Here is a 22,815-nt window from a genome sequence, read left to right as displayed (position 1 = left end):
AATGAAAATGTTGTAAATTAGAATGTGGTGATGGTTACACAATTGTATAGTATGTAAATTATTTCTCAATGAAGCTGTTTTCTTATTTTAAAGCATGAGCTGTAACAAAAAGAAAGCATGAGCTATGACAGGCTTAAAGCAATGCTTTGGGCAGTGTCAAACAGACACATCCACCCACCCCCCTGACCTGCCACCTTACTTACCAACTCCATCCTCAGCTCATGAAAGCGGGACAGATGTAGGCATCCACTAAGCTAGCCTGAATGGAAAGAACAGATATTCTTCAGCAAAAGAAACTGAAAATTAAAAAAGGAATTTTGAATCATTATTGTTACCATTTGTGAGAAAATCATTGTTTTCCTGAGTCACTACACACATTTCTCAATCACTGAAAGTAAAAGTCTGAGTCCCCTCAGAAACACGGGTGATAGACAATGTCTCACCCCATACACCTTTGTTCACAGCACTGCTCGGGCAAGTGATAGTGTGTTATTCATTTTCAAGGATGGACAATAAAAGGATTTCAAAATGTTGGAAATATGTTTTGAGTTTTATGAGAGAAGCTAGCATGTGAGTAAGGAGTACTTCTACAGACTCCATAGAACTACCTGGGTTTGGGGAATTCCCTGGCCGTCCAGTGGTTAGGATTCTGTGTTTTCACTGCCAAAGGCATGGGTTCAATTCCTGGTCAAGGAACTAAGATCCCAGAAGCCTCATAGGGTGAGAGGAACTACCTGGGTATGAAACGAAGAGACTCAAGAAGAAATCAAAAGGTCTCCTCAATATTTGGTCTGCATACAGTTAGTCAGAGTTAAAGCAAGGTACAACGGCCGCATTCCCCACCCTCATCCTCTTTGCCCTCTTTGGTATCCTGATTCCAGAAATGAGGAGGGTTATCTGGTCTTTCCTACCAAACCAGTCAGTCCTAAAGGAAATCAGTCCTGAATATTCATTGGAAGGACCGATGCTGAAGCTGAAACTCCGATACTTTGGCCACCCGATGCGAAGAGCAGACTCATTAGAAAAGACCCTGATGCTGGGAAAGATTGAAGGCAGGAGGAGAAGGGGACAACAGGGGATGAGATGGTTGGACAGCATCACTGACTTGATGGACATGAGTTTGAGTAAACTCCGGGAGTTGGTGATGGACAGGGAAGCCTGGCGTGCTGCAGTCCATGGGGTCGCAAAGAGTTGGACACAACTGAGCGGCTAAACTGAACTGATGTGGTCTTTGGGATACAGGAAGATCTGTTTGTGTGAGGGGTGGTGTGTATAATGCTGTCTGTGAACACGTGTCAGTTCTGCATTTACCACTTTTGTCATAGCCTGCCTCAGGGAGGGGATGAAAGTCACAAAGTACTCCAAATATTCAAGGGTAGGATAATATGTTTTAAAGATTTCCTTGAATATTGACTGGACATTTGATAAGGAATTGATGTTAAACAATTTTAAGAAGTGATAATGGTATCATGATCATATTTTTAAAAGAGTCCTTATCTTTCTGAGATACATGCTGGAATATTTATGAGTAAATATTCATAAATGAAGCAATATTATAAAATACAACAATAGTATATTTTGGATTTGCTTCAAAAATTTAGGCAAAGAGGAAATAGGTGAATGTAGAGGATGAAATAAGACTGGCCAGGAACCATTAATTGTTGTAAGTGAGTGCAACAAGTGAAGGAGTTCATTATAAAGTTCTATCTATTTTTATAAATGGTTGATGTTTTCCATGCCAAAAAAGTTTAAACATTTAGAAGAAACTTTTTCACAAACATTTAGAACAAAAGTTAGGGCTCATGGCCAAAGATACTAAAAAGGGGGCATTTACTAGAAATGAAATACTTGCCAAAATAATATTCTAGTATTACAATAAAAGAACAGTTGTCAAACATGAATGGAAATGCTACTCCATAATCAAGTTCAAGTGTATGACAGTATTCCAGCAGTGTCTACCTCTGTCACCCATTTCGAAGGGTGTTGACCCAAATAGGATGTGGCCCAGCTGAGGCTAATTGGGAATAGCAGGCTGATGCCGGGCAGTACAGAGAGCACTGGCCTGGTGGCCTCTTGGACTGCCCACGCTGCCAATCCAAGAGGAGTTTCCCAGCTGAGAGCAGGAAGAAAGGATTTAAGAAAAGAACAGAAAAACAATCTTTTTTTAGATTGGAAATTATTCTCTTCTTTTTTTTTTTTAAACAGGAAGGACAGACATTAAAATTAAATTCTTCCCTACCTCAACAACATAAATATCTTCGCTCATAAAATTTTTTATTCCTTAACTTCTCGTTCATGCAGTTTGACCTTTCTATAGTGTGATACACATTAGGATTTCAAGTGACTAGCATGAAACTGATCAGGGCCTTCTGTTAACTGGAAGAATACATTCTCTGTTCAAGAGAAAGTTCAGACTGATAACCAAAAAGAGTATCAGAGGATTTGTCCTTCTTCTCAGAGAAGCTGTGTACATTTTTATACCTAATTTGCAGCCATAGTTACAGTGTTTTATTTATAACTATACTATAGATCAGGAGTCTCTTTCTATAAAAGTCAGATAGTAAATTAAAGGCTCTGCAGGCCCAATGGTCTCAGCTACAGCTACTCGACTCTGCCATTACAGTGGCTTCAGACAGTATGTGAAAAAATAGTACGGCTGGGTTCCAATAAAATTTGATTTATAAAAAGCTAGTGGTCCAGATTAGACCTGCAGGCCATTGTTCACTAACCCCTGATAAACTTTATCAATAATGGGCTTGTGTTAGTTTCCTATCAGCACTGTAACAAATTATTATAAACATGATAACTTTAAACAACACTGATTTCTTGTATTACAGTTCTGGAGATTAGAAGTCTGAGCTGGGTCTCTCTGAGCTAACATCAAGGAAGTGGGAGGGCTGTGTTCCTCCTAGAGCCTCGACAGGAGCATCCCCTTCCTTACCATTTCCAGTTTCTTCAGGCTGCCAGCATTCCTTGGCACATGCCCCTTCCTCCATTCTCAAAGCTAGCAATGGCCGTCAGTCTTTCTCACATTACATCACTCTAAAGCTCTTCTGACTGTATCTCTTCCACATTTAATGATCCTGTGATTACATGAGCCCACTTAGATAATCTAGGAGAATCTCACTGTGCAATCTTCTCATTAGCCACCTTAATTCCATCTCAATCTTAAGTCTCCTTTACCATGTAACATAATGCGTTTACAGATTCTGGGAATTAGAACACAGACATCTTTGGGGTAGTCACCATTTTCTCTATCATGATGGTGTGATCACTCACCTAGAGCCAGACATCATGGAATGTGAAGTCAAGTGGGCCTTAGAAAGCATCACTATGAACAAAGCTAGTGGAGGTGATGGAATTCCAGCTGAGCTATTTCAAATCTTCAAAGGTGATGATGTGAAAGTGCTGCACTCAATATGTCAGCAAATTTGGAAAACTCAGCCGTGGCCACAGGACTGGAAAAGGTCAGTTTTCATTCCAATCCCAAGGAAAGGCAATATCAAAGAATGCTCAAACTACTGCACAATTGCACTCATCTCACATGCTAGTAAAGTAATGTTCAAAATTCTCCAAGCCAGGCTTCAGCAGTGTGTGAACTGTGAACTTCCAGATGTTCAAGCTGCTTTTAGAAAAGCCAGAGGAACGAGAGATCAAATTGCCAACATCTGCTGGATCATTGAAAAAGAGAGTTCCAGAAAAACATCTATTTCTGCTTTACTGACTATGCCAAAGCCTTTGAATGTGTGGATCACAATAAACTGTGGAAAATTCTGAAAGATATGGGAATACCAGACCACCTGATCTGTCTCTTGAGAAACCTGTATGCAGGTCAGGAAGCAACAGTTAGAACTGGACATGGAACAACAGACTGGTTCCAAATAGGAAAAGGAGTACGTTAAGGCTGTATATTGTCACCCTGCTTATTTAACTTATATGCAGAGTACATCATGAGAAATGCTGGACTGAAAGAAGCACAAGCTGGGATCAAGATTGCTTGGAGAAATATCAATAACCTCAGATATGCAGATGACACCACCCTTATGGCAAAAAGTGAAGAGGAACTAAAAAGCCTCTTGATGAAAGTGAAAGAGGAGAGTGAAAAAGTTGGCTTAAAGCTCAACATTCAGAAAACTAAGATCATGGCATCTGGTCCCATCACTTCATGGGGAATAGATGGGGAAGCAGTGGAAACAGTGTCAGACTTTATTTTTGGGGGGCTCCAAAATCACTGCAGATGGTGATTGCAGCCATGAAATTAAAAGATGCTTTTACTCCTTGGAAGGAAAGTTATGACCAACCTAGATAGCATATTTAAAAGCAGAGACATTACTTTGCCAACAAAGGTCCATCTAGTCAAGGCTATGGTTTTTCCAGTGGTCATGTATGGATGTGAGAGTTGGACGGTGAAGAAAGCTGAGCGCCGAAGAATTGATGCTTTTGAACTGTGGTGCTGGAGAAGACTCTTGAGAGTCCCTTGGACTGCAAGGAGATCCAACTAGTCCATCCTAAAGGAGATCAGTCCTGGGTGTTCATTGGAAGGACTGATGTTGAAGCTGAAACTCCAATACTTTGGCCACCTCATGCAAAGAGTTGACTCATTGGAAAAGACCCTGATGATGGGAAGGATTAGGGGCAGGAGGAGAAGGGGACAACAGAGGATGAGATGGCTGGATGGCATCACTGACTCGATGGACATGAGTTTGGGTAAACTCTGGGAGTTGGTGATGGACAGGGAGGCCTGGCGTGCTGCAGTCCATGGGGTCACAAAGAGTTGGACATGACTGAGCGACCAAACTGAACTGAACTGAACTGAATAGGAAACAACCCATTCACTAATCACACTCTGGTTAGGTTTTTGCTCATTCTTGGCCATTGGCTCATGTCTTTGGGAAGAATGAAGGTACATCAATAGAGGAAGGCTAACATTTCCGGCTTTAAAAACAGGACAGCTCATTACTGTGATACAGAGGACTGTGTATATCAGAGCACACTGAGGGAGCAACACAGGACATAACTGAGCATGTGGGCTCTCGAGTATAGTGTTTCACATCCCTGCTCCAGCACTTGTGAGACCTTGAATCAATTACTTGCCTTCTTTGCAGTATCAGTTTCCTCATGGATCAAATGGGAATGGTAACAACTCCCTTGGAGGGTACTGTACATATGAAACGAGATTAAATGGGAAGCAACCAGCGTAATGCTTAGCCTATAATTTAATGCTATTTCTGCAGAACTATGCGATGCTACTTTGAGTCCAGCGCTGTCCCTCTGAACACAATGGCCACATGGAGAAAACATGTTATGGCCTAATTTCCCTGCAAGGCCAATGTTGGTTCTGCCCCCACTACAGCATTGCAATTGGGTCCTAATGATGAAGTCTAAAGCAACGTTCATAGGACCTTAAAATAGCAGTGTATATAAGCACCTAGTTAATAAAAACCTTCTTAGAGTGATGCTGCTGCTGCTGCTGCTGCTAAGTCGCTTCAGTCGTGTCCGACTCTGTGCGACCCCATAGACAGCAGCCCACCAGGCTCCCCCGTCCCTGGGATTCTCCAGGCAAGAACACTGGAGTGGGTTACCATTTCCTTCTCCAATGCGTGAAAGTGAAAAGTGAAAGTGAAGTCACTCAGTCATGCCCGACTCTTAGCGACCCCATGGACTGCAGCCTACCAGGCTCCTCCATCCATGGGATTTTCCAGGCAAGAGTACTGGAGTGGGTTGCCATTGCGTTCTCTGCTTAGAGTGATAATACCCCAAAATATTTACTCTTCAAGTACTCTGCCAGATCATTCACTGGGGACACTGCTGAGGGCTTGCCACATGGAGTGCTCACCATATGTTAAAAATAGATGTCAGAAGGCCATTCAATAAATGCAACAGGTTTTTTTTTTATATGAAACTTTTAGTGTTTTATTCACTTTCATAGTTTTACAGTATTAGTAAAAATAATGGCCATTATAAATAAATATAAAATGGAAGTTGATGAAAAAATAACCCCAAGTCTTCCTTGACTCCCACCCTCCCACCAAAAAACTAGCTAGTATATGGCAAATATCCTTTTCAAACATTATCTTTAGGCATATATTCACTTTGTAGTGGTGGATGGTTTAGTCGCTAAGTCATGTCTGACTCTTGTGATCCCATGAACTATAGCCTGCCAGGCTCCTCTGTCCATGGGGTTTTCCAGGCAAGATTACTGGAGTGGGTTGCCAATTCCTTCTTCGAAACAGGTTTTATAGTCTTAAGAAGTGATATTAAATACCTTTAGTGAAGGTATAGGATAAAGTTCTTCAAATATAAAAGCAGAATTATTTTTCTCATTTTGAGAGTCAGTCATGTGATTTTTTTCCCACTTTTTAAAATCTTTTTTATTTTTTAAATTAAGAAAGTGTGATAACACATTTAGAGGAAACTTGGAAAATACAGAACAAAGTTACATATAGTTCCACTATATATTGCAATTTTTTTAAGTAATAAATGAAGATTTTTCAGTTGGAGTTTCAATATCAAGCTCTCTTAATAGAATGAATAGACAGAAAAGTAGGATATAGTCGACCTGAAAAGCACTGTGAACCAATTCAACGTAATTAATACTTATACAATTTTCACACAACAGCAGGATACAAATTCTATTCAAATTCCCATAGACTATAAACCAGGAGACACTGGACCATACCCAGGGACATAAAACAAGGTGCAAAAACTTCATGGTCAAAAGGTATTGAAACCATACAGAGTCTGTTCTCTTATCACTGTGGAATTATGTTAGAAATCAATATCAAAAGATATTTGAGAATAACTCAAATATTTTCAAGTGCAATGTGACATTTACCAAGAGAGATCTTTGACTTAGCCATTGAAAGCCTCAATAAACTTAGAAGACTGAAAAAACACAGAGAATGATTACAGAGAAGAAAGCATTAAAGTGGGAAATTAATATCAGAGATACTTTAAAAACCCTGTGTGTTTGGAAATTAAATGTCCACTTTTAAATAATGGGTGTATATAAGAAGCCATAACAAGGAAAATTAGAAACTATTTGTAACAGAATAAAAATGGGAAAAGAATTTATCAGAATTTGTTGCATTCAACTGAAGCTGCTCAATGCAACTAAATACAGTGTGAAATCTTGAAAAGATATGAAAACAAATAATGGACACTAGCATAAATGTTTGTGAAATTTGAACAAAAATCTGTACTTTAGCCAATAATACTGCGTCCTGTGCTGTGTGCATAGTTGCTCAGTCATGTCTGACTCTTTGTGACCTCATGGACTGTCAGGCTTCTCTGTCCATGGGGATTCTCCAGGCAAGAACACTGGAGTGGACTGCCATGCCCTCCTCTAGGGAATCTTACCAAACCAGGGATAGAACCCAGGTCTGCTGCATTGCAGGTGGATTATCACATGTTAATTTCTTTCTTTCTTTCTTTTTTTTTTTTTTTACAACATAGTATTTCTTTAAATTCTCAGAATTGGATTAGAAGTTGCAAGGCTCATTCAAATTTTTTTTTAAAAATCACTAAAATAATAAGCTTTCTAGGCTTTTAGCAGTAATACTAGATGCCAGAATACATGGAACTATATCAAAGTTTTGAGTAAATGTAAATTAGAAATCTAGCACTTTATTCATACTTAGTGAAACAAGTGGAGCCAGAATGTCATACATTTTTTAGCTAAGCAAAAATTCAAAGTTTTCCAAAATATATATATTATGCATACTATATATATGTGTACAAAAGCTTTTCTACTACACTTGATAAAGGCTTGAGAAAGAAAAACAAAAAAAGAGAAAAATTGGAAAACAAACTAAATGAAATGGGAGCACTGAATATGAAATAGAAAAAGTGAAACAGACTAGATAAAAGATCATCATATAATTGAATTGTTTTTAAACATGACTGCTCTTTAGAATCACAGTTATAGCTTTGGAGAAAAAAGCAATACTTGCATGTTTGTATTTTTCAAAAAATTCCAAGGTAATTCTAATGTGCATCTGGATTTTAAAAAGTGATTACAGGTTTTCCTATTAAATGGTAATTTTCTTTTTTTTTTAAATAAATGGTAATTTTAGTGGTACAGAATTCTGTTATTTTCTGTTGATCAATCATGATACAATGGTATCAAAATGAATAATTAAAAAAAATTTTTTTAAATTAAAAAATGAATAACAGTTACATAATCACAATAGTAAAAGATGCTTATCAGTTTTCACAATCAATAGTCAGATAAAAATAAAAGATAATTACAATTACAAGCCATAATGGAAACATGATTAACCTAACAATATAAAATAATTACATACAATATGGGGCGTTAAGTAAGAGTGATGGGGTAAAGGAAAGTGAAAGTGAAATCGCTCAGTCGTGTCTGATTCTTTGCAACCCCATGGACTGTAGCCTACCAGGCTCCTCAGTCCATGGAATTTTCCAGGCAAGAGTACTGGAGTGGGTTGCCATTTCCTTCTCCAGGGGATCTTCCCAATCCAGGGATTGAACCCGGGTCTCCTGCACAACAGGCAGACGCTTTACCATCTGAGTGGAAGTGCATACATGAATATGTTTTCATCCACCCAGCCAGTCTATGTATTTTGGTTGGTGCATTTAATTCATTTATATTTAAAGTAGTTATCGATATATATGATCCTATTACTGTTTTCTTAATTGTTTGGGGTTTATTTTGTGTAGGTCTTTTCCTTCTCTTGTGTTTCCTGCTTAGAGAAGTTCCTTTTTCATTTGTTGTAAAGCTGGTTTGGTGGTGCTGAATTCTCTTAACTTTTGCTTGACTAAAGCCTTTTGATTTCTCCATTAAATCTCAAGAGTCTTGCTGGGTAGAGTATTCTTGATTGTAGATTCTTCCCTTTCATCACTTTAAATTTATCATGCCATTCCCTTCTGGCTTGTAGAGTTTCTGTTGAGAAATCAGCTGATAACCTTATGGGAGTTGCCTTGTATGTTGTTTATCATTTTCCCCTTGTTTCTTTTAATATTTTATCTTTGTCTTTAATTTTTGTTAGTTTGATTACGTGTCTCAGTTTGTTCTGCCTTGGGTTTATCCAGCCTGGGACTCTCTGTGCTTCCTGGACTTGGGTGACTATTTCCTTTGCCATGTTAGGGAAGTTTTCAGCTATTACCTCCTCAAATATTTTCTCAGGTTCTTTCTCTCTCTCTTCTTCTGGGACCCCTATAATGTTGGTGTGTTTAATGTTTTCCTAGAGGCCTCTTAGGCTGTCTTCATATTTTTTCATTCTTTTTTCTGTTTTCTGTTTTGTGGCAGTGATTTCCACCATTCCATCTTCCAGGTTACTTATCCATTCTTCTGGCTCAGTTATTCTGTTATTGATTGCTTCTAGTGTATTGTTCATCTCTGTTTCTTTGTTCTTTAGTTCTTCTAGGTCTTTGGTAAATGTTTCTTGCATCTTCTCCATTCTTTTTCTGAGATCCTGGATCATCTTCACTATCGTCCTGAATTCTTTTTCTGGGAGGTTGCCTATCTCCACTTCATTTAGTTGTTTTTCTGAGCTTTTATCTTGTCCCTTCAACTGGGACGTAACTCTCTGCCTTTTTATTTATATTAACTTTCTGTGATGTGGTTTTCATTCTGGCAGCTTCAGGATTGTGATTCTTCTTGCTTCTCCTTTCTGCCCTCTTGTGGATAAGGCTAAGAGACATGCGTAAGCTTCCTGATGGGAGAGACTGGCAGTGGGAAAAGCTGGGACTTGCTCTGGTGGGCAGGACTATGCTCAGTCAAACTTTAATCTGATTGTCTGCTGATGGTTGGGGCTGCACTCCCTCCTTGTTAGTTGTTTGGCCTGAGGTGACCCAGCCCTGGAGTCTACAGGCTCTATGGTAGGGCTAATGGTGACCTCCATGAGAGCTCATACCAAGGGGCACCTCCCAGGACTGCTGCTGCCAGTGCCCCCATCCCCACAGCAAGCCACTGCCATCCCATGCCTCCACAGGAGACCCTCCGACACTAGCAAGAAGGCCTGGTTCAGTTTTCTGTGTGGTCACTGCTCCTTTCCCCTGGGTCCTGGTGTGTGCAAGATTTTGTTTGTGCCCTCCAAGAGTGGAGTCTCTGTTTCCACCAGTCCTGTGGAAGTCCTGTAATCAAATCCCAGTCAGTTCAGTTCAGTCACTCAGTTGTGTCCAACTCTTTGAGACCCCATGGGTCCCACTGGCTTTCAAAGTCAGATTCCCTGTGGATTCATAGTCCTTTTGCTGGATTCCCAGGCTGGGAAGCCTGACATGGGGTTCAGAACCTTCACAACAGTGGGAGAACTTCTTTGGTATTATTGTTCTCCAGTTTGTGATTTGCCCACCCGATGGGTATGGGGTTTGATGTCATTGTGATTGCACCTCTCCTACCATCTCACAGTTCTTCTTTGTCTTTGGACATGGGGTATCTTTTTTTGATGAGTTGCAGCATTCTCCTGTTGATGGTTGTTCAACAGCTAGTTGTGATTTTGGTGCTCTTGCAGGAGCAGATAAGTGCGCGTTTCACCATTTGAACCAATCCCTTCATGAGATGTTTTCAATAAACAAAGTTTCAGCATGTTTTTGTGCATCATACATATCCTCTGCCAGTAAGGTATTTGTTAAAAATCTTGTTGGCTTCTTTTGGCATTTTACAGAATCTGTAAAACGGGTAGAATTAGTTGCCCAAGACTACCAAAAAAAATATCCCTACTAATGGAAAACCAGAGAAATGTTGGCTGGCAAACCAGCCCCAGACACAAAGGCCAAAGAGAGACCTAAGAAAGAGGCAGCCCACTCCAGATTGACAGGTGGCAAGTTTCATAAGCAAGGGAATTTATCCATGAGGCTTATCTTGGGCCACCTCAAGACAAGTTGATCTCCACAGCTGTCCACCAGAATCTAAAATTTATAGGCACCTCAACTGGATTCTGTCACATACACAATCCAGAAGGTCTCATCACCAAGTGGCTATATCAAGGCTTGTATCCTTTGCACAACTTCTGGGAGTGAGGAAGGCAAGTGGAACACACATTCCAAGGGCAGGGGAGGAAGTCAGGCGCTCCCAATTACCCAGATCCAAGTGGAGGGTCAACCACTGGTCACATCTTCTTGATGACCACCTCCAATACGAAAGAAATCCTAAATCCCATTTTGATGCCCTGATGACTGACATTCACTTGTAGCATTAAATGAAAACCAAATCATTCCCCCATAGAGAACTTCCATAACAACAGGAGAAATATTGACATATCGCATCAGGGTCATTTTTTTTGTGGTCTAAGTATCAAAATTGGAAGCCCTCCAAGCTGCCCCAGATGCACACCTATATTGTTTTTATCTGAAGCAGCAGCTAAAATGGAGACCATTCTCAAATGCAAACAGTTTCATCATTCAGATAGTTTTCATGGCAGTTTGGATAGAAAGAAATTCTTTTCTTTAAAGAAAATTATTCCAACTACTAATAGCTTACTCCTTCCTTATCCCTAGGGCTTCCCATGTTTTCTGAATTCTCCAGAGTAAATCCTTAAAGTGAAGCTGACTCACGTACCCCATGATTAACTGTAACTTCTTTTCCTTTCTTCCTTCGAATCCTTTCCACAATGTGAATTTTTCCTGTGGCAGCTAGCCAAAATTCCTCAGCCAGCCAAACTAAGAGAAAGATGACCACTTTTTTAGTAAGCGAAAGGTCTTTGAAAGCAATGTCAAGATCTCCAATGAACTTGGAGATAGGCTACTGTAATTATATTTTTAAAAATCCGATTATAAAACGAGGAAAGGGCACAAATGGATAAGGTGCTTGTGGACTGCTTCACTTAACTATTTAAATCTGTATCAATGGTTTTGATGATTCATTTATCGAAATAGATTTATAAAATATAATCAAAAGTTATCTTATGTCGAAGGAATATATGTAATTCAACCAGATTCCAAAATTTAAGCCCTTGGAAGAATTGGCCACAGGCATAAAAGGATGTCATTTCCATGTCGTGAATATTGAGTTTGTTCCTTCTTCACATTTACTGCTATCGATCATTTCATAACAACATCTTACTCTTGTTTCTCTTAGCTGACATACGTGTTTTAGAAGTATGAAATTCTCAAAAGTAAAACGTATCTTTTTAATGGTAATACTCCTTGGTGATGAGAACATAAAATGAGCCCCAGACACTTCTGATGTAAATTAGAATAGCCGGTCTGTTTTTTGGCAATAGTATACCAAAAGCCTTAAAACCACGTCTCACCTTTAATCCAGATATTCCATTTCTTTTCTAATAACTAATTAATTTTATTTTTATGATTATTTTTGCCTGTGCTAGGTGTTTGTTGTTGCCAGGGGGCTTTCTCTAGTTGCAGTGAGCAGTGCTACTCTTTGTTGTGGCGCATGGGCTTATCATTGCATTGGCTTCTATTATTGCAGAGCATGGGCTCTGGGGTACACGAGCTCCAGTAGTGGCAGGAGGATTCTTAACCATTCTTAACCACTGGACCACTAGGGAAGTCCTCAGGTACTCCATTTCTTGAAATTTATTGGAATAAAACCATCAGCAATGCATGCGAAAATGTATACTTTTGTACAAAAAGGTTCATCACAGCACTGTTTATAATATCAAAAACTGAAAACCATCTGTCCCCAAATAAAGAATCAGTTAAATACATTATAGCATATGTTCCTATTATGTGATACATCTACTCAATAAAAATCATGCTTTAAAAGAATTTGGTACAATGACTTAAGCTGTGGTATTGAGTTAAATAAATTACACACAACATGCACAGTTTCCATAACTGCAGGGAACGGGCGAGTAGGTTTTAGGCACAGGCAGAAGTCCAATTACCAGAACTAGGACATGGAGTTGCGGCTGAACTAGCAGTCATGGTGACAAACTGAGTCCTAGAGAGATGGGCTACATTTCTTTAAATCTCTCCTGAAGATGTCAAAATTGTTTTCATTATACTCCTGAATTCTTGTTCCGTTCTCATGTAGACCAGTTTACCATTTCTTTAATACTTCCAACCGATGGCTTCAGGGCTTCCCTGCCACCCAGATCAACTTATCAAAGACCTTTCTCAACCAAAGACATTTCCTTCTTTTAGAGAATTTGGGTACAAACTGGAAAGCATGATATTTTTGCTTGCCCCACTGCACATCAATACCCTTTGGGTTACAACCTATTAGAAACCCCCTGTGTGTGTGCATGCTAAGTCACTTCAGTCATGTCCAAATCTGTGCAACCCTGTGGACTGTAGCCCGCCAGGCTCCTCTGTTCATGGGATTCTCCAGGCAAGAATACTGGAGTGGGTTGCCATGACCTCCTCCAGCAGATCTTCCTGACCTAGGGATAGAACCTGTGTCTCTTACGTCTCTTGCATTGGCAGGCGGGTTCTTTAACCACTAGCACCACCTGGAAAGCCCTAGAATGGCTAAAATGAAAATGACTGACAATGCTAAGTGTTGATAAGGCTGTAGAGAAATGAAAACTCTCATAAGCTGTTAATAGGAGTGTAGAATGATAAAACAGTTTGGAAAACTGACAGTTTCAATAAATTTTAACACACATCTATCTTGTGACTCAGCAATTCCACTACTAGATATTTATTTAAAAGAAATACCGTATGATCCCAGAAAGATTTATACAAGAATGATCATAGCAGCCTTAATCATAATAACCCAAACTAGAAATAGGCATATGTTCTTCAACAGGAGAATGGATAAACAAACTGAGGTACATATATACAATAAAATACTACTCAGTATTCACAACATGGATGATTCTTACAGACATTATGCTGAGTGGGGAAAAAATAGACACAAGAGTACATATTGAACAATTCTGTTCCTATGAAATCCTAGACTAGATAAAACTCATCTATGGTTATACAGCCCTATGAAAGTGAGGTAAGATATTTTCTATACCTTTTGCTTAGTGGTGGCTACATGAGTGAAGATGATAGAAAAAAATCTATACACTTATAAACTATGCTTTTTATTACATGTAAATTATGTCTCAATTTTTAAAATTAGAAAAAGAATCACCCGAAAATATAACCTGCTAGGACACGTTTGGGCCTTAAAATGAGTCTTTCACACCCATTGGGGAAAGGGAAGGGATTAATATTTGGGTTTTGTTGTGTATCAGGCTGTGTGTGAGACATGTAAAATGATCAGACTTCCCCCTGAAATACTAGGTAATTAGAGGAACCAAATGCAATTCTGTGATATTTCTTATCAAGCCCTTTCAAAGTAAGTATCTCAGACATTTAATGGCAGATGGGATTTTTAAGGAATTTTCATTTCTGGATGAACTAATAGTTTTCCCAATAGTTTATTTTGAAAATGGTGGTAATACCCATCCAGTTTACTACTACAATAAAGAAAATAGTTCTACATAAATGTGATGATATTTGTCCCAACAAGATTATATTTGTCAGTTGAAGGGTTTAAATTGGTATTGAAATGCTAAATTTACATATGACAATGATAAGTCTTCCACCAAGTCAAAAGCACACCAAACCAATAAATTTTCCTTTGAGCCACAACGAATCTTTTAATAAAATTTTATTTCAAGAATATAACAATCAAGGAAAATTCCAGATGTTCGTTTTATAAAGCCAAAAAGAAGAATAGAACAAGAATAATCTATAAAACAGAAGTTGCTATTTGGGAGAGAATAAATGAAGTGCTCAGGCAAACAAAAATGGATTTAGGTTTTCTTAAGAGATAAACAGAAGACGAAAGGCTACTGGTGAATAGAATCTATTATCACTGTACTTGTTGACTACACAGATATGACCCTTGGCTCTTTAATTTAGTGCAAAAAGATGTGATTTCAAGGAATTTACTTTTTATTGTCATTCCATATTTATATGACATCTTTTGGAAAGAAATTAAAAATTCTTTACTTTCAGCTGTCAGTACATCTCTTTTGTCCATAAAAGAAAGTCTAAACTTTAAGCTTGATATTCAAAGAATTTTTTTTTAAGTTATCTGGCCCAAAGTTATCTAACATTTATCTCCTACCACTTTTCTACACTTGCACTTTGGTTTAGCCAACACACTCTTAAAACAACTGAAAGATGACAGAAGATATAACAAGGAAAATTAGAAAAATCTTAGACACAAATGAAAACACACAGCATACCAAAATAATAGAATGCAACAAAAGTACTAAAGAGAAATTTATAATTATAAATGCTTACATTAAAAAATAAGTTTTTGTGCTCATTTTGGCAGCACATATACTAAAAAAAAAAAATAGTAAGATTTTAAGTCAACACTAGCTTTACAATTTAAAGAACTAGAAAAAGAGCAAACTAAATCCAAAGCCAACAGAAGAAAGACAATGAAGACTAGAGCAGAGAAAAATGAAATAGAGAATAGACAAACAATAGAAAATCAATGAAACCAAAATTTGATCAGATGCACACTGTTTAGTTGGAGTGTGTGTCTACCTTGTTAGAAGGGTCAAGTACCTAGAAATGGGTCCTTTGATCCTTCAAGTAAAGGCCCCAGACTCTAGCATGGTGTGTATCTGATCAACTCATTTCCAGTTTCTGGACTTGTCACAATCATTATTCAAGAAAATGATTACAGAGATCAGACCAACATGGCATGCTGAACCCACATGCCAGTCTCCCCTTTCCATCCTCAAAGCCGTTGAAATGACAGAATGGATATTAATACATGCACACAATTTTAAAAATGATTAACACATGTCGGTGCTAGAGAATAGAAATCTCCGAAAGACTTCAAGCAAATGAGAGACTAGAAAGCAGAATGCAAGAATAAATTAGAGATTTTAGAAATGAAAATTTTGGTTGTTAAAATTTTCTGCCCTGCATTTCCTGGTTACTCACAAGATGTCTTGATAGGGGAAATAAAGCATCCTAAGCCTCATGTCTCAAACAACAGGTCCTTCACAGTTAAAATCTATGTATAGATGAAGATAAAGATCAAGACCAGAATTTGGATTTGGAAACTTTCACAATTCTGAAAGAACAAGGCGAGTCTGCCAATTTGCTAGCCCAGAAGGAATGATGTTACTTGTATAATGCTTGAGTGATTTTCTAGCAAATCACTCCTTGCTAGCAATGAAAAAAAATCATGAGATTCCATACAGTCCAAATAAGACTTAAATTATGACAAATGCCAAAACTATATTGGAAGCCTTGAGAGAACCACCTGACTTTTTCATACAGTTTGCAGTCCCTAGACTTCTCAAGTCTTAGCTGGAAATACTAGAAACAGAATTTTTTCTGGTGTTTTGAAGTTTACCTACCAAAGACATGGAGTGATTCTGGTGCTTTACCAAAGAAAATACATAAAAAGGAAGTTTAAATGTGATCCTGGAAAACAAATTAGCGTGTAATGAAATGATTTTAAATAATCTAGTAAATTCATTATCTGCCTGTAATATTTGGCATGATTACAACAGAGCTGCATTAACATGTAAGAGAAATATGGAATGGTCAGGATTCAGAATTATCTAATTTCTTAATGAAGAACAAATAAGGCATTTGGTTGAGAAACAACAGTTCCTTTGAACTGCAAATTAACTCAATATTAGCTTATTGTGGTTTTAGTGTATTTAATATTTCATCACAGTAGGAAGTCTACCAGGCTTGCAACAGGAGATCCGAATTCTAATTTCAGATCTCTTGCTACATGCCTTATGTCTTTGGACAAATCAGTCAATCTCTCAGAGCCTCAGTTTCCTCATCTGTAATATGAAAGGGCTAGGCTAAAATATTCTCAAAGGTTTCTTCTAGCACTAAAATATTGTTGCTCCATCTTTTCCTCACCCCCAGCCCTTTTTTATTCCCGTACCTCCTTCCTCTATTTCAGGCCCCCTAAGCTAATTCTGCTGCCTCTACTTCCCCCACTGCCCAGGGTTATTCTCTATGACATCAGCTCATCCTAGACAGCAGCACCTTTCCCAGGCTTCCTCCTCAGGGACACTAATCAAAACTTACTCTCATGTGTTCTGGAACCATGCTACTTACACATGTAAAGGAGTGAAAGGATGCTGAGGATTTAGGCTTCTGTGGCTTGGTTGGGGTGGGGTAAAGACCAAGCTCTGCTGCCTATTCCACACTGGCAGAAGCCTGTTCTTTGAGAACTGAAGCTTGTGTGCTTGCTTCCAACGTAGTTCTATCTCTAAGAAGGGTCCTGGTGGGTTAAGAGACTAGGAAAGGAGATGCTTGAAGCAACCTAGATGTCCATTGACAGCTGAATGGATAAAGAAGTTGTGGTACATATATACAGTAGAATATTGCTCAGCCACAAAAAGGAATGCATTTGTGTCAGTTCTAGTGAGGTGGATGAACCTAGAGCCTGTTATACAAAGTAAGTCAAAAAAACAAATACTATAAATTAACACATATATGTGGAATCTAGAAAAATGGTGATGATGCTGTTTATAATAGCCAGGACATGGAAGCAACCTAGATGTCCATCAGCAGATGAATGGATAAGGAAGCTGTGGTACATATACACAATGGAATATTACTCAGCCATTAAAAAGAATACATTCGAATCAGTTCTAATGAGGTGGATGAAACTGGAGCCCATTATACAGAGCGAAGTAAGCCAGAAAGAAAAACACCAATACAGTATACTAATGCATATATATGGAATTTGGAAGATGGTAACGATAACCCTATATGCGAGACAGAATAAGAGACACAGATGCATTGAACAGTCTTATGGACTCTGAGGGAAAAGGTGAGGGTGGGACGTTCTGAGAGAATAGCATTGAAACATGTATATTGTCGTGTGTGGGGCGGAACACCATTCCGGGTTCGATGCATGGGACAGGTGCTCAGGGCTGGGGCGGTGGGATGGCCCAGAGGGATGGGGGGGCAGGAGGGGGGTTCAGGATGGGGAGCACGTGTGGGCCCATGGCTGATTGGTGTCAGTGTGGGGCAAAAGCCACTACAATATTGTAAAGTGATTAGCCCCCAACTAAAATAAATAAATTTATTTAAAAAAAAGAAAAAAGAAAAATGGTGATGATGAACCTATTTATAGGGCAGGAATAGAGATGCAGGCATAGGGAACAGACTTTGGACACAGCAGGGGATGGAGAAGGTGGGACAAATTGAGAGAGTAGCATTGAAATACATACATTACCATATGTCAAAAAGATAGCTAGTGGGAAGTTGCTGTATAACACAGGGAGCTTAATGCGGGACTCCATGACACCTCTGATGGGGTGGGGGTAGATTCAAGAGGGAAGGGACATATGTATATTTATGACTGATTCACATTGTTGTGTGGCAGAAGCCAACACAATGTTGTAAAGCAATTATCCTCCAATTTAAAAAAGGGGAAGACTTTTCCCAGCATGCATGAAAATTGTTCTATTCAGCCACTTCAAATTTCCACTTACATTTATGTGAATGAGACAAAATATGTGCAATTGCGTGTGTGTACATAATTATGGATCATATTGAGTATTGTACATAATTTATACATCTATATCTATACCAAAGGCAACTAAACACACAACATAAATGGTTTCTTTTTTATTTTTGCTGATGGAGATCTCAGCCAAAACCCTCATATGTTTGTCTGATTCCCTCTCTTAGCTTTCTTCTTCCCACGGTGGACTGGGAAAGGAATTTGCTGGGCAGTGAAGACACCAAGACATTATGAATATAAATTACTTCATAATCCCATATATTGTCCGTCCTCCCAATTCTCATGAGTCAGTGGGCAGATTCATTCTATAACCCTGCTGCCACGACACCCATCCTGATGTGACCCAGACACAAGGTTACAAAAGCACACGTGTAAACAACAAGGTCCTACTGTGTAGCACAGGGAACTATATTCATTATCCTGTGATAAACCACAGTGGAAAAAATATTAAAAGACTGTATGTATATAAGAGTCTCTGCTATACAGCAGAGATTGGCACAACATTGTAAATCCACCATACTTCAATAAAAATAAAATAAAACGCATGTGTGACATTCACAAGCTCTCCTGAAACAAAAATCTTCTCCCTTTAAGAACCAAATTACCCTGAGCATATCTCTCCTGGCTGGATTGACATGGTGGTAGCTCTTGAAAACCTTAACATCATTGTGTATTTGTGCACATATGTGCGTTTCTCATACAGCCCAAGTGATTGCATCTTTTCTTTCAACACACTTAAGTGAGAAATGTTTCTGGCCTATAGCCTAAAACTTGATTTTTCATTTTAACCAAAACCCTATCTCTCCCCATCAATATCTTGGCCCATGTGTTATTATGCCCAGACAGAAATACTGAGTCCGAGAAAAATGAAAGTCAGGGAAATTCTGTGTCGTCTTCTTTGGTACTCCACCTCCCAACCCCCACCCCCATGTCTAGACATTGCTGTAGGCTTCCCAGTTGCCACCCTTTCTCTTTTTCCACATTTCATTAATAATTGTACTATTCAAACAATAGCTAATCTGGCAATTATGCACAAGTTCAAACCCTGGAACATGTTACCCTGTGTCTCCTGCCAAATCACACTAAAATTTGGATCAATGAAGGTGCTGAAAGATTTTTCAGAAGTTTATCCTGCCTTTCTTCCTGCTTTTTGGGCAGACTTCTAAAAAGAACCGGAGTTAGTGGTTCTAAAAGCAAATCAACAACAGCAGCATGAAAGCTGTCTCTTTGTGTCTCTCTTTTTTTTTTTTTAATAGTGAAACCAGAGTAGTCAACCCAGAACCTGGGGGTGGGGAAGAAAAAAGGGGAGTGAGGCAAAGAGTTACCCACACCCTGAGATAGTTGCATCAGGGTGAAAGAATGAACACCACACCCCAGGCCGTCAGCTTTCTGGGGTCATTTAATCATGCTCTGTACACCTGTGCTATGAGGGCAGTGCAGCTGCAAAGACAAATGTTGCTGGGCTGAGAGGCCAGTGTTCCATTCCCTGCTACATTTAGCTACTTCTAAACGTCCAAGATTAGCCACAGAATTTTTGAGGAGTGAAGTCAAGCAGCAGCAGGACTGGGTCTGCTGTGTGCTCTTCCAGTGTCGGTCTCGGGGTCAGAGCTTGTCTTCCATGCGCCTCCAACCTGTGCTTGGGCTTCTAACTGCCCACAGGGCCTCAGCCAACCGTGGCTGCAGTGTCCTTCAGATGCTGGGTGTGTGGGACAAGCTGCATAGACAAGGGTCTCCAGTGGCCTCCAGAAGTGCCTTCAGAACTCAGATTCAGCCCCTAAAAATAGTATCAACTCTGCCCACACCTCCTCCTCCTGGGTTTCCTCACTTCCAAGTACTCCCAGTAGATACTGTTAAGAGGTGAAAACGTGAACCCTCTCTGCAAGTAGAGCATCAGTCATTTCTTCATTTCTGATTTCCAAGGAAATCCTGTCCATGGAAATCCTGGAGAAGAAAGAGAAAGGAAGTTGACTGAAAGAATGCTTTAGGCTGAAGTCCGATTCTCATTAAAGCTCAGTCAGGGAGACCTTACTAGATGGTCTCAAAGGCCACTGCAGACCTGAAATGCTTCCATTCCTCGTCTGTACGCCTGATTACAGTGTGTGTCTGGATTGGGAGCATACCGAGGCCATGCTGGGCTCCATGTCCAAGTGATGGAGCCTGACTGCTGAACTTCTTGGGTTCAAAGGACATGGTTGTTTGCTCATCTCTTCAGAGATAGGGTCTACTTCAACAGCTAGAGGCAAAGACCCAGCATTTGGGCAGGAATCCTGGGCTGGTTCTAAGATGGGCCTCAGTGATCTCAAACCTACCAGAATAACCCAGCTGTCTATGCTCTCCAGAGCAATCAAACGGAAGAGGACCTAGGGCTAGCCGGAAGCCTCTGAAAGCAATTACTGGGAGCATCCCATTCCCTCTTGGGAATCCACTTCGATTTTCACACTCATCTATTTAGATAATACACTCTGTCTTTTCCCTCAGTGACTTTTTGTATCTACAATAGGAAAGGCATCACATCAATGGGTAAGGATACAAAGGTGAAGAAGAAAACATGAACTTTGTACCTGAAGCCCTCAAAGTCTAGATAGTAACAACTACTTTAAAGTTTGACAAATGGAGGTATGAACAAAGTACTGTGGGAGCGAAGAGGATAAAACTACTGACTGGACTTGGGGAGGCTGGAAAAGACATCATAGCAAATCTCTCTTTTCCTACAAGCTCCGACTTATCCTTTGAGATTAATTCACCTGTTACCTCCTCCTCCTCTTCTCCCCTCCATCCCTTTCTGAGGCTCCCTCAGCCTTCTGCAGAATGAATCCAACCGTGGTTTCACAGCACTTATATATATATATATATATATATATATTGCTTATCAAGTTCTTTGAGTTGGAGGAAATTTCTGCAAGCTAGTTGAAGTGAGAGTAGGGCCTACCAGAGGCCTGATGCATGCCAGCTAAGGAGCCTCCTGAAATAGAATCTAATTGTGGACACAAAGAACTGGAGCCTGTGGGAAACCTTGGTTCAGGAGCCAGAGGATGGAAGCAATCCTGAGTATAACATGCTGTCTGACATTCAGCTTTCCCTACCTCCAGACTCCCAGTGGAAACGCACAGCTTTAGGAACTGGAAGGCCATAAATGGAAACCAGAAGAGCCACTTCAGGAAGAAGGAGCTTTACAGGACTCAGATATCAGCTGCATGCTTTGGAAGCCTTCTAACAGACTGAAACAAGGGGAAACAGGGGTTCTCCCCTTTATTGGGCCACAGGTCTGGTACCACGGGAACTCTGATAAACCTGGCTGAGCAGGAGTGGCACCTGGCAAAGACCTCAATGCCTAGAGTAGAGAGACAGGCACCCCATGAGACAAGATAGCTCTGTGGGGTAGTGTTTGCCAAATTGTGAGGCCTGATGCATTAGTGGATCATGAAATTTATTTGCTGGGTCATGACCAGCACTTATTTGATAGATTAGAATAAGATGAAAAACAGCGGAGTTCCTGACAAGTAGTTTTACCTGAGTAAGTATATATGTATATGCCAATGTGTGTGCATGTGTGTGAGTATCTACAGCTATGTCCTGGGTCATTATGTAAAATGTATCTTTTCCTGTGGGCCATGGTTTAAATCACAGAGGGATTGTCTGTGGAGCAGAAGTGGTATCTAATAGAGTAGTTATCTTGTATTAAATTTCCTAAAGATTCCCAGGTGTAATCAAATAGAGCTTGCAAGGGTTCATTATGGTAGCCACTAGTACATGTGGTTATTAAAATTCATTAAAATTAACTAAAAGTAAAAATCCTGTTCTGAAGTCATACCAGCTGCATTTCAAGTGCTTAGTGGATACATGTGGCTACTGACTACTGTATTGGATGGTGCATATGTAGAACATTTCTGACATCTCAGAAGGTTCTTGTAGACAACACTGGGCTTGCTCTAAACCTAGTGGACCAAAACTTTTTGGAATGGGGATGGAAACCTCCACTTTTTAAAAGGTCTATAGTGATTGTGAAGTGCAGTCAAGGTTGATACCATTCTTGATCCCAAACAGCAGAAAATACAAATAACAGAGCTTGAGAAAGAGGTTAAGCTAGAAACTTTAGATCTGGAAGCCATCAACATGTCGGCCATGTTGACTTATGGTCATTTTAAAGAACTTCAGTGTCTTGTTGTACTTGGTGTTGTCAAGGCAACCCCATAGCCTTGAGAACTTTGGCAAAGTGCTCCTTGGCCAATGGAGAAACCATCTCTTAGAGGCCTCAGTTGGCCATTGCCTACTAGGCAGATGAGTTCCTTGATGCTATTCTCAGAACAAATTTTCCAGCAGATGCTAAGTCGGTGAAAACACATTGAGAATTGTAAAATAATTCATTTTCCATCTGTTTTCACCTGTACTCAATCGAGGATAGCAGCTCATAGCCG

The sequence above is a fragment of the Giraffa tippelskirchi genome, chromosome X, assembly GCF_054371585.1.
Source record: "Giraffa tippelskirchi isolate mGirTip1 chromosome X, T2T-mGirTip1v1.2.pri, whole genome shotgun sequence".
NCBI lineage: Eukaryota > Metazoa > Chordata > Mammalia > Artiodactyla > Giraffidae > Giraffa > Giraffa tippelskirchi.
Note: the sequence above shows the minus strand (reverse complement) of the source record.